The following is a 10,545-nucleotide window of genomic DNA, read 5'->3' on the forward strand; positions in this document are numbered from 1 at the left end:
CTCCTTTCACATAGGATTGCCTCGGTGTCACGACAGCTTTTTTGACTTCCTCAGAAGCAGTGCAGGAGGCAATATGGCAGTAGTACCAAACACCGAATCCTAGGTGCCAGGTCACACTTCCACTCATCTGCTATCAGAGGCTTCTTTGCATGGGTTTCAGTTTCTCAGCTAGAAGTGAGATTCATGAGCCTCCAGCGCATCGTCCCAAGATGCTGCAGAGTGTGAGGGGGCACGTGCCAGGGAGATAGAGAATTGTGCTGGGGAGAAAGATATTCGTGTTGATGCCACAATGCATAAACATTTCAAGAAATATTCTTTGTATCTCAGCCAAGAACCCAGAGCATCCTGAGTTAATGATGTTTCCTGCCACTTCAACTCCACTGAAGCTGGTGTGTGTAGGTTCAGGCCAGAGAAATGACGAGATGATCCTGTGGGGAGTGCCAGGGGTGTTTCCTTGGGAAAAGACAAACATTCCAGCCCTCTATTTTTTTTTTTAATGGAACCGTCTGATATTTTACCATAAAGGGATTTTTTTTTTCACAAAGATTTCTAAGCAGAGAAGTCTCATGTTTTGAGTGATGGAACAACAAGGTCCTGTGTGTTTTATGGTAAGCAGTAAGTGGCTCAATGCTTTTTCATTATATTTTTCTTCTTGTGCACTCATGTGAAAAAAGTAAATTATTCTGTGGCTACAACCAGCCTGTCACGATGACTCCTGTTTTAATTAGAAGATGCCACAATATGCTGAGCCACCACGTACCAATGAACAACATTCAACTTTTTCATCAAATGAAAGTACTCTCTCTGGGATTGGTAAAAAGATGATGATCTAGTTAATGAGGTCACTACTGTGATTAGAGCTGAAGGAGGTGACATGAGTAGAGGAAATCAATGCAGAAAGAAACCTGCTTTGTACTTTTACTGCAAGTTCCCAGTGCTAGGGTTACCTGCTGCACATGTGGAGGGAGCTCAGTTTAGCAAGGAACTATGAAGTCCTTGATATAAAGACTTTATTTTCAAAAGGAGGAGGGTGAATTAATGGAAGTGTAAAGGCTCATGAACTGGAGAAGATCGAAAAACTGAGGCATCAGATGAGCTTGAAGCCAGACCACGTAGAGAAACTGCTATGGAGACTCGTTACTATTCAGATGTGTAGAAGAAGCCTTTTAAATGTAAATGCTAGTCTGTCAGCAAGTCTCCCCTGCCTAGGAGAGAGGAGCGAATTTTATTAACAGTTAACACAGGAACTGAAATGGGGCATCCAAGAGGTTGATTCTGCGGGGAAGGGAAAAGCAGGCTTTCCTCTGCTTTTGCACCTGGGAGAAATTAAATGCAAATAAAGCATTTGGAGCATTTGCTCACTTTCAGTGCTAGGATAAACCCTGCTTCAAATGTCTACCCTGCGTAAGCAGACACCTCCCTGTGCACAGAGCAGCCTCCCCATCTCCTGTGCACACACCACCACACGTCAGTGGTTGATTCATGCATCTGTCGTTGCAGGGACCTGACTCATTCCTGGGCACGCAGACAGTCACAGGAGCAAGCACGTTACCCAAAGAGCTCAGGGTGTCTGATGAGGATGGGGCAAATGCTGACCAAGGTTAACTTCAGTTTCTTTTGTGGAGAGAACAATTACAACTTCCTATAAGGCTGCCTTGGTGGGTTTCTTCATTCTGCAACAAATGCCAATTATTTGGCATATGTTTGGCACACAAAATACAAAATTCTCAGTCACTCTGAAGCTTTAGAATTAAACCTCTATCCTGCAAAAGGGTTGTTATTATTTAGCATGAGAAAAGCAAGAGATATGGGATCATTGTCTTCAAAGAATGTGTTCCTTGTTGCTTTTTAAAGTGTGCTAGAACAGCAGCTGGGCCCGGAGGTGTTTTGATAGGGCCAATCCAAAGCAGTAGGTAGGAATTTTTCTGTCAGTTTTAATGCCTTTGATCAGACCATAGTGATTTGTCAGAAAAATGTCAAACACCTAAAAAAATGAAGAAGGTCCCATCCTAAATCACTTCTCAGAGCTGGCAATAATGATACAGGCAATCACAAGATGTTCATGTTAACTGTAACGCAGAGAGGAGACATCTGTCATGTAAAGTGGAAACATCGTGCTTTATATCTCTGCGTTTGGATGGAAAACAGAGACAGATTTTTGTGGGAATGCAGATACCATCTTGGACACTGTTCACAGGACTCTTCTTCCAGAGGCTTTTTCTTCACCCCGTCTGTGGGGCTGACTGAACATCTCTGTTGTTATCTGGATTTTCATCTGCCAGGGGAAATGCTGGACTCAGAGCGTGATTTTCCCTTGCAGCCCGGTCTTAGCTGAACCCATGTGGTTCCTAACCCGTCCCTTTCTGATTGAAAGGGAATCTGAGCCATTGCCATGTGAGCCAGCTGCACTGTATCTTTTGGGATGTTTTTGCAAGATAACCAGGACAGTTCACCATATTTGCTATTACAGTAACGTCTGTTTTGTCACACGTTGGAGCGTGGATCACTATTTGGCCCTGATGCATTTACTGAAATCCTTGAGGTGTTAAACAATGGTGGGTTCTGATTTGCCTCCCCATATGGACAATGACTGCTCAGACCAGTGTGCCAGCCACCTCCGTTGTCAGTGCTCAGACATGTCCAAACAACACCACTACTTGTTGAATCTATGTAGTTTCCATCTTCACCTCTCCAACACTCCCCCCTTCCCTGAGCTGTGCAGTTTCTGGCTGCTTACGGCCCGTTGTTGATATTTGCTACTGTTAACTGCAGCAGCATCAGGCTGCTGACAAACGGAGCTCCGCTTTCTGTTTCTTAGCAGGAATAAACCCACCAAACTTAGGTTTTCCACTCTCATAATTTCTGCCTTCCTTTATTTCCCTGAACCCTGTTAAGGAAAAACTTGCATCTTTTCGAGAGCATGGCGGCCCGCTGCCAGGAAACCCAATGGGTGGGTGAGTGGATACTTTCTGAAGGTGGCAGCATGCAGCCTAAATACTTGCAGTAATCTTTTCTTCTGCTTCTTAGCCGGTGGGGATTTTTGAGAACAGGTTGCTATCAGAGTAGCCTCCTCATTTTGTAACAGCACCATTCAGAATAGTCAGCACCAGAGGGCATCTGTATAACCAGTGTAACTCCAGCCTCCCATGGTATTAGCTGAAGAAATGAAAACTTTTCTGCCCTTGGAAGCAATAGTGAAGCCCTATTGACTTCCCAAGATGAGATTACACCATGTATGTAGGAAGCATACTGACACTCATGCTTATATTCTAAAGACTACTAATTTGGGCAGTTTCAGGGATCGTGCAGAATGGCTTCAGGCACCACAGTTGTCAATCTCCAACCCTGAATATTCTGTGATTTTGAATGAAGTGAAGTAGTCAATGAACAGAGCTGACAGAAAAACTAAAACCCTGACAAAAATTATGCTTTCAAAATTTTCTTTTGAAGACTCACAACTGATCTCTTCATCAAGATTTGTTTGTTTATTTCTTTTATTGCTTTAATACATCCCATGTACTATTAAAAATGCCAGTGAAAGCCGCTAGCACATTTTGACCCACCATTTTTGGCAAAGGAAATGGTTCCCTTAGTTTTATTTCCTGGTTGTTAACCCAATTTTTCTAAGATAGGATTTTTCATGAAAAACAAACCTCTATGTGGACAGTTTTTAAACTGAAAAAGCTTTAAATCATACAAAATTTTCTAAATGGTTGTTAAGTATGTTTTTGGGAATAGTTTAAAATATTAAGAACAGAAGTTTTCATTATTTTTTGTTATCATCAAAAGCAAAAAGTTTTCTACATCTTGCGATTCATGATCTTCCATCTTGTTCTGCAAGCCTGAGTTACCAATTCCCACATTGCATTTCAGCTACTTGCATGTGTGGGTTGTCATGTGGCCATAATATTGATCAGATTATATATGATTAGTAGCCTATTCATATTAACTGGAGAACCAGTCTCAGGCCAATTCATAAATGAAAATCCTGAGAAGTATCAGGTATTTGAATGTAATCAAAAAGAAAAAGTTCTTCCACATGCTCAGTTTGCTCAGTCTTCCCTCCTGATGCACAGCGAACTAAGAACTTCTGAGGCTGATTTCTCTTGGAGTAGCTACTAGCAGAAAAACCGACAAAGTTTCACTTTGGTCGAGTATTTGTTAAGGGGATCAGAATTGGACCTAAATGTTTAGCAACATGATCAACTGTTTAGAATTATTCTAATTTTGACAGTGATCTTTTCCTATTTATTTCTCTCTAACCTTTTGTGAAATAACAAGGATTAAATTAAGAAAAAGCTTGGAGAAGAAGGTGATTCAGCTGTCCTCTACACTTGCCATCCCACTTCTGCTGATAAAGAGACATTCATTGAAACGCTGGGAACCACTGGATCTGTAAACTGCTTGTTACCCTACTACAGGGAAATGGGGTAGATGAGGCATGGGATGATGAGGCGTAGAGTATTTCGGAAAAAAGAAATATATATGTGAAACAGAAACCGTCTTCACCCGCCCTACGAAAGGCCTAGTTATGGTCTACTTTCAGGCTGATAACCTGCCTGTGGTATGGGAAAGTAATTCCAGAACGTGAATCGTTGTGAGATTTCCTGCAAAAATTCTAGCGCTCATGAGAAAGTCCTATTATATTTAAGGTCATATTCCTTGAGATTGAGTTCAAGTAGAGAAACTTGGGCTGTTTTTTCCACTATCTGACCTCCCCTGTGCCCCACATCGACTTAAGAGAGGATCCTGCTCTCTCTTTCCCTCACTGGTCATATTTTCCCATCTCCTTCAGGCTGCGTGATTGGTCACTCATCCTTTAAGTGAAGAAGGATTAATGAGGATCATTTTGAAGTCTGTTAGAAGTGCTGGAAAGTATAGGGCAGCTTTTGAAATACAAGCAATCGATTTATGAAGCCTTTTGGAAAACACTAGTCAAGGTACAAGACATGAGCGAAGGAGAGATGCCCATGTAGACTGGGAAAACGTGCGCTGCGCGAAGCCCTTAGGTGTAATGTTAACCAGATGCGAAAGTACCTCTCAATGATTTATGATGTGCACTGATGATGGAGCACGCACCTTTCCGAGAGTGATTAATATTCTTGTCATAAACAGAAAGAAATGGGCAGCCTGCCAAGGAAATTTGTCTGTGAAAGCAGAAGACCAACTCAATTCACCAAGAGTGACTCAGTAATATGAGACTGATTGAACTCATGGATTCAGTGCAGATTTTTATTAAAGATAAGCTACCTCCAGGGAAAGGTGTTTCCATAAGCCGTGGGGGCCTCGTATAAAGGAGAATTTGGATGTGAAGAAGATGTGGCTGACAGAATGGATTTTTAGAGACTACTTGCTTTCCAGCCATTCGGTTTGGGTCTACGTAGTTATTTCAGAGCTTTGATTATTATATGATTATTCCTAACAGAAAGTCAAAAAAACATGAACCCTGTTGTCCCAAAGGCCACAAATCTATCCTTTGTAATGCTCCTGATGTGTTCTCAGGAAAAAGGGAATATATAACAACATGGTAGGTGTGAATGAATTGGTAGTCTCAGACCAATTACTGGACATGTGCATCACTCCAAAACAACATAAAACAAAACAAAAAAAGGTACAACTAGTACCTTCCTTATTGAGTTAAAAGTCAGTCTATCATGATGAGGGGAAAAAATTGATCTGCACAGAAAACATATGGCATCATTCAGATCACGGTAAGAAAATTTAGATCCTTTGTTCTGGAAATAGCCCCAGTGATTTTATTGGAATTATATACAAGTCAGACCTACGGTTTGGAACTGTAGGAAAATATTACGTGAGAGAGAACAAGAAAACAAACAACTAAATTTAACAAGTTATGTGTTGCAGAAATTAATTACCTAGCTGCAGCCCCCAGGGTGTGATCTCAGCACATCTGGCAAACAGCAATAGAAGTGTGCTTGTAGCCTACCTTGTCTTACATATTTATACACATCTCAGTCTTGATCTTTGCTTGGCTACAGAGTAATGCATATTTTTCATGGATAAAGCAGGCTTAATATCTAAGAAATACCTATTCCTCAACAAGGCTTTAGAACAGCCAAATGGTTAGACAATTTTTGAGGAACGGGCATCACTTCTGAAAGGAGAGCATAGAGGATGTGAAACTGTGTGTGGAAGGGTTCTCGGCTAAAGATAGACCACTGATAAAATGCAATGTGCTCAGTAAAGTTAGTTCCATACAGAACTGAATTCCTTTCTTGATATTCTTGAGAGACATGCCTCCAGATGAGTTAGGTAGGAATATAGCCCCAACAGAGACTTTGACATTTGTCTTTTTCCTCTGTTAAATTGTTATTTTCTAATGGATTGAGAAGTTTCTGCAGCACTGAAACAGAAAATAAGTAGTGTTACCTTCTAAGAGCTTTCTATCTACACTTTAGTATTTGGCTTTGGCAAACAGAGTGGGATTCACAGATCATACACCACTGCATAGAGAGATAGCACTAATGGTAATACTGATCGCTTCTCCAGCTGTGAGAAAAGAAGCCAGTTAAGAACTGCCCGTAAAACAGTGCCCTTTGGGTAGAAAAGGGAAGCAGCCAGAAAATATTTGCCACAAGAGGAGCCAGGAAGTGCCTCAACTACAGAATGAGTTGTAATAGTCAGACATAACACAGTAAAAGTCCATGGTGAAGGCCCAGTAGATGTCAGCTGTTAAGCTGAGAGCTGTTGGGCTGAAAACCAAAAGACAGAAAATCTTGTCCTGGCTTTCAGGATGAAAATGCCAACTTAAGAGACAGACAAGCAAACCCTGAGCCTGGTAAGGGCTGAAGGTTGAGCATAAGCCTTTTGAATTGTTCGAACTTCCAAGTCTTGTAAATAGACCACTGAATATGTTATTAAAATTCACCTTCCCTGTAGGAGAAGCCCTGGAATAGCTAAAGACATCAGAAATGGTCACACAGACACTGAGTCACACAAGAATCGATGGGCTCAGTTTGACCCAGCTGGAATTCAATAAGCCAGAGGCATTCCCTGAAACATCTGAATTTCTGGCTAACTATATCCAGAGGAATGTGGGAAGGAAGGCGAAGGACAGACTTGGAAGTGAATCAGGACAATGTTCTTAAATGTGTGGATGTGCCTGTCTTTAATCTGGTATATCTGTATATAAAGTTAAGGTGCTCAATAAGGGTCCAGAATCACTCCACCCATTTCAGTGTGTGCCTGTAGAGCCTAATCATGCCAAAGCAGTGCCATTGTAGTGCAGCTGCCAAAGCTAATGGCACCCTATGGCACCACACAATGCATTTGGAGACACAGCTTCCTCTAGCAGATCAAGTAGTTAATGCACCAGCTCTGTGATGATTTATTTATAACATACAATAAGAAAAAATAGATATAAAATATTTACTCTTAAACACCAGATTATAAAATGAAATGCACATGAAGCCTAAGCTTGAGGGTGTTCCCTGTGACATTTAGAAAAGGGACCTGAATTGAGAACTTGATGCTTTTAGTTACATTTAGAGATCACAGGTGTTTTGAAATGGGTGGGTAGAGCGCTTTGGCCTAAAGCTAGCTATGTGATACCCTGATCTTCCCCCCTGTCCTGTGGAACACAATGAGCTCGTTAGCAATGCCCTAAAATAAAGCAGAAGTTTTCCTGTCATCTTGAATTATGAGCTGCTCTAATGTTTCCAGGGGATGAGGAACATCTTATGTATTCAACAAAACAACAGGAATACCAGTCCTGTGCTCAGATTCCCTCAAAACCTTTTATAGTCTTTGATTTTCCGTTGCATCTTATGGTAAGAAAAAGAACATTTTGACTTTTATGCCTTCAAACCCATGGACATGTTGTCTAGCACTTCTTAAGTATTTATTGTATAAAAGAGGTGAGACCTTTGTGGTTTATACAAAGCAGAGGAATTGTTTCTCGAAAGATAGAGTAATATCAAAGATAACTTCTGCTGTTAATGAAACATGAGATCAACAAGAACAACAACTTCTAACGCTGATTGTTTCGGTCCAGTTTCCTAATGAAACGAGACTTACACGGGTTTTTTGTGTCCATTCCCCTTCATAATCACTCTTGAACCTAGTTCAATCGAATTTTCCAGAAACATAAAAGTCCCAGAGCTAAGAGTTCCCTACAATTTTCAGAAAAACAGTTTACCCAAAACAGTTTTGTAAAGAAAAATAAAAGAGACACGATGAGGGAGAGGGAAAAGACATGCTGATGACATGACAGGAACTAACGATGCTGACAGGAAAGCATTAGGGACCGTGCAGAGGAGGACTGGAGTTCTCATAGAGCCTGACCAGGGCCTGGTGTGAGGAGGGGGTAGGAGAAGGCTAGGGTTACTAAAGGCAGGAAGCCTCACGGAGCCAGATGCATTCGTTCTGATGCTCATAGAACAAGCAATATTTGATTTTATATTATAAATAAAATGAAGGGAGTCTTTTGATTAAAATACTAGTCATTTGAGGATATGCTGGCATTGCTAGCTTGGATTAGTGTTATCTGATGGAGATGCAAACATATGACATAAAATTTGCCCCCTAAATTCCTTATTTTCCTATTTTGGATCCAGACTGGAGACAATTCTATTATTAGGCTTATTCCAAGGAAATTTAAGAGATGCAATGTGATCATATTCAGTCTTGAATTCATCTGATGGTTGTCAGCTTGTCAAGAAATAAAACTAAAGAAGGAAATATGGGATGAATGGAAGGCTCCCTCAGTGAAAAACGTGGTTCTTTCTTGCAAAGGCATGAGAATCACTGATACCTTTCTACAGACTCCACTACCCCCAAACATCAACTAAAGAAATATGCTTCCTCCTTATTTATTTTTTGCTATGGTTGTACACACTGTCTCAATATCTTTCTACATAGAAAAGCTATGATATAGCAGTTGAAAATACACAAGTGTCCTTACATTGCTGGAACCTGTTCTGGCAGTGTCTAGCGGTGAAGGCGGACGGTGTTGGCTGGCTGTATCACTAGCAAATTACACTTTGTGGATAGAGATTACTAACTACAGTTTTATGTATGTGTTTTTCCTTAGAGAAACAGCTTTACATGTAATAGAATCTCCATACATTCTTCCTACACAGCATTTTATATACTTTGGTTTAATATAGTTTATTGACAAATCAATATTTGTTCTGAAGAAGGATTATTCTCCCTGTTTCATATCCAAAATACCTGAGGCATGGAAAAAATGAGTGACAAATTCAGGTTGTAATATCAATCCCAGACCCAACCCTGTAGTCCAAGAGTCTGCTCCCAAACTCAGATGTCAGTTCTCTGTTGTACTAAACACAACTATTTTCCAGATATCTACTATGAGTTGTGTTGTGTTGTTTCTCCCCACCAGGAACAGTTTCCTGATCAACTGATGTATCTGAAGTTATCCTTGGTATCTCTTCAGCAATTCTCCTAGCAGATGAATGTCTATAATAGCTTTAAGTCCTGTTCAAATTAGTGCAATCTGTGATCTGAATCAACAGAAATTCCTCCCCAAACTTCTCTTAATACATTTTAAAACAATGTTAAGAGACAAGTCAACAGAAAAGAAAGGACTACTGCAGCCCTTAGAAAAGCTGGTTCTGATTGTCTAAATCTAGCAATAAAAAGGCACCATAATACATTCTTCAATTGGTACATTTCCCTCAAGGTTTTTCATGCAATGAAAAGAGACCCGACTATCACTAAGGCCAAATTGACTCTTGTGTAAGAGCCTTGCCTAAGCTGTTAAACAGTACAATGATGGACATCACGGAACAATGAAATAATGATAGATTAATGATATAAAAGATCATTAACCATCATATTAATAAAAAAAGAGGATAATATGCCACAGTCCTTGGCTAAGTTTCATTGTGGGCAATTGCATCCCACTCACCAAGTGTTGCACAGCTTTCTTGTATACTAAGAGAATTGCTACTCGGGCTCAGCCCCAGAGGTAGGTGTGTTTCTGTCTGTGTAACATGACAGATGGCTTGAAGTCCTTCGGGACCCTTTGCATTTAACTCATGGAGCAGTACAGGAATTCAAAGGAACAGATGTTCCTGTAATATCTGGGAAGAAGATAAGCACCCCCATTTACTTTTAAGATAAATACCTTCGATATTCTCAAATTTCTCCACAGATACTAAAAGTATTTTTAATACAAATATCATTGCTTTCGTGATTTAGAAGGCATTTACCGTTGGCTGGATTTTTATTAGATTATTTTTTAATCTAGTTGCTAATATTAAAAACAAACTAGATTTTAGACAGGAAAAGGAGGACAGAAGAAATAAATAAATCTTTATGTAATGTAACAGGAAAATTTCCAGCCATGGAGTAGTCATATATGCTAACTGCAAATCACCTAGTGGGTTGTGGTTTTTTTTTTACAGTGAAATCCACTATACTGGTGGAACATAAAAATTTACGCCACTTTTAGTGCTTTAATGGCTTTTACCACTAGATGGCTGAAGCGAGAGCTTCGACACGATAATGAACCTGCCCTTGCTGCACATGGGTCAAACACACCCTGGATTATCAGAAAGT

The sequence above is a fragment of the Nyctibius grandis genome, chromosome 4, assembly GCF_013368605.1.
Source record: "Nyctibius grandis isolate bNycGra1 chromosome 4, bNycGra1.pri, whole genome shotgun sequence".
NCBI lineage: Eukaryota > Metazoa > Chordata > Aves > Nyctibiiformes > Nyctibiidae > Nyctibius > Nyctibius grandis.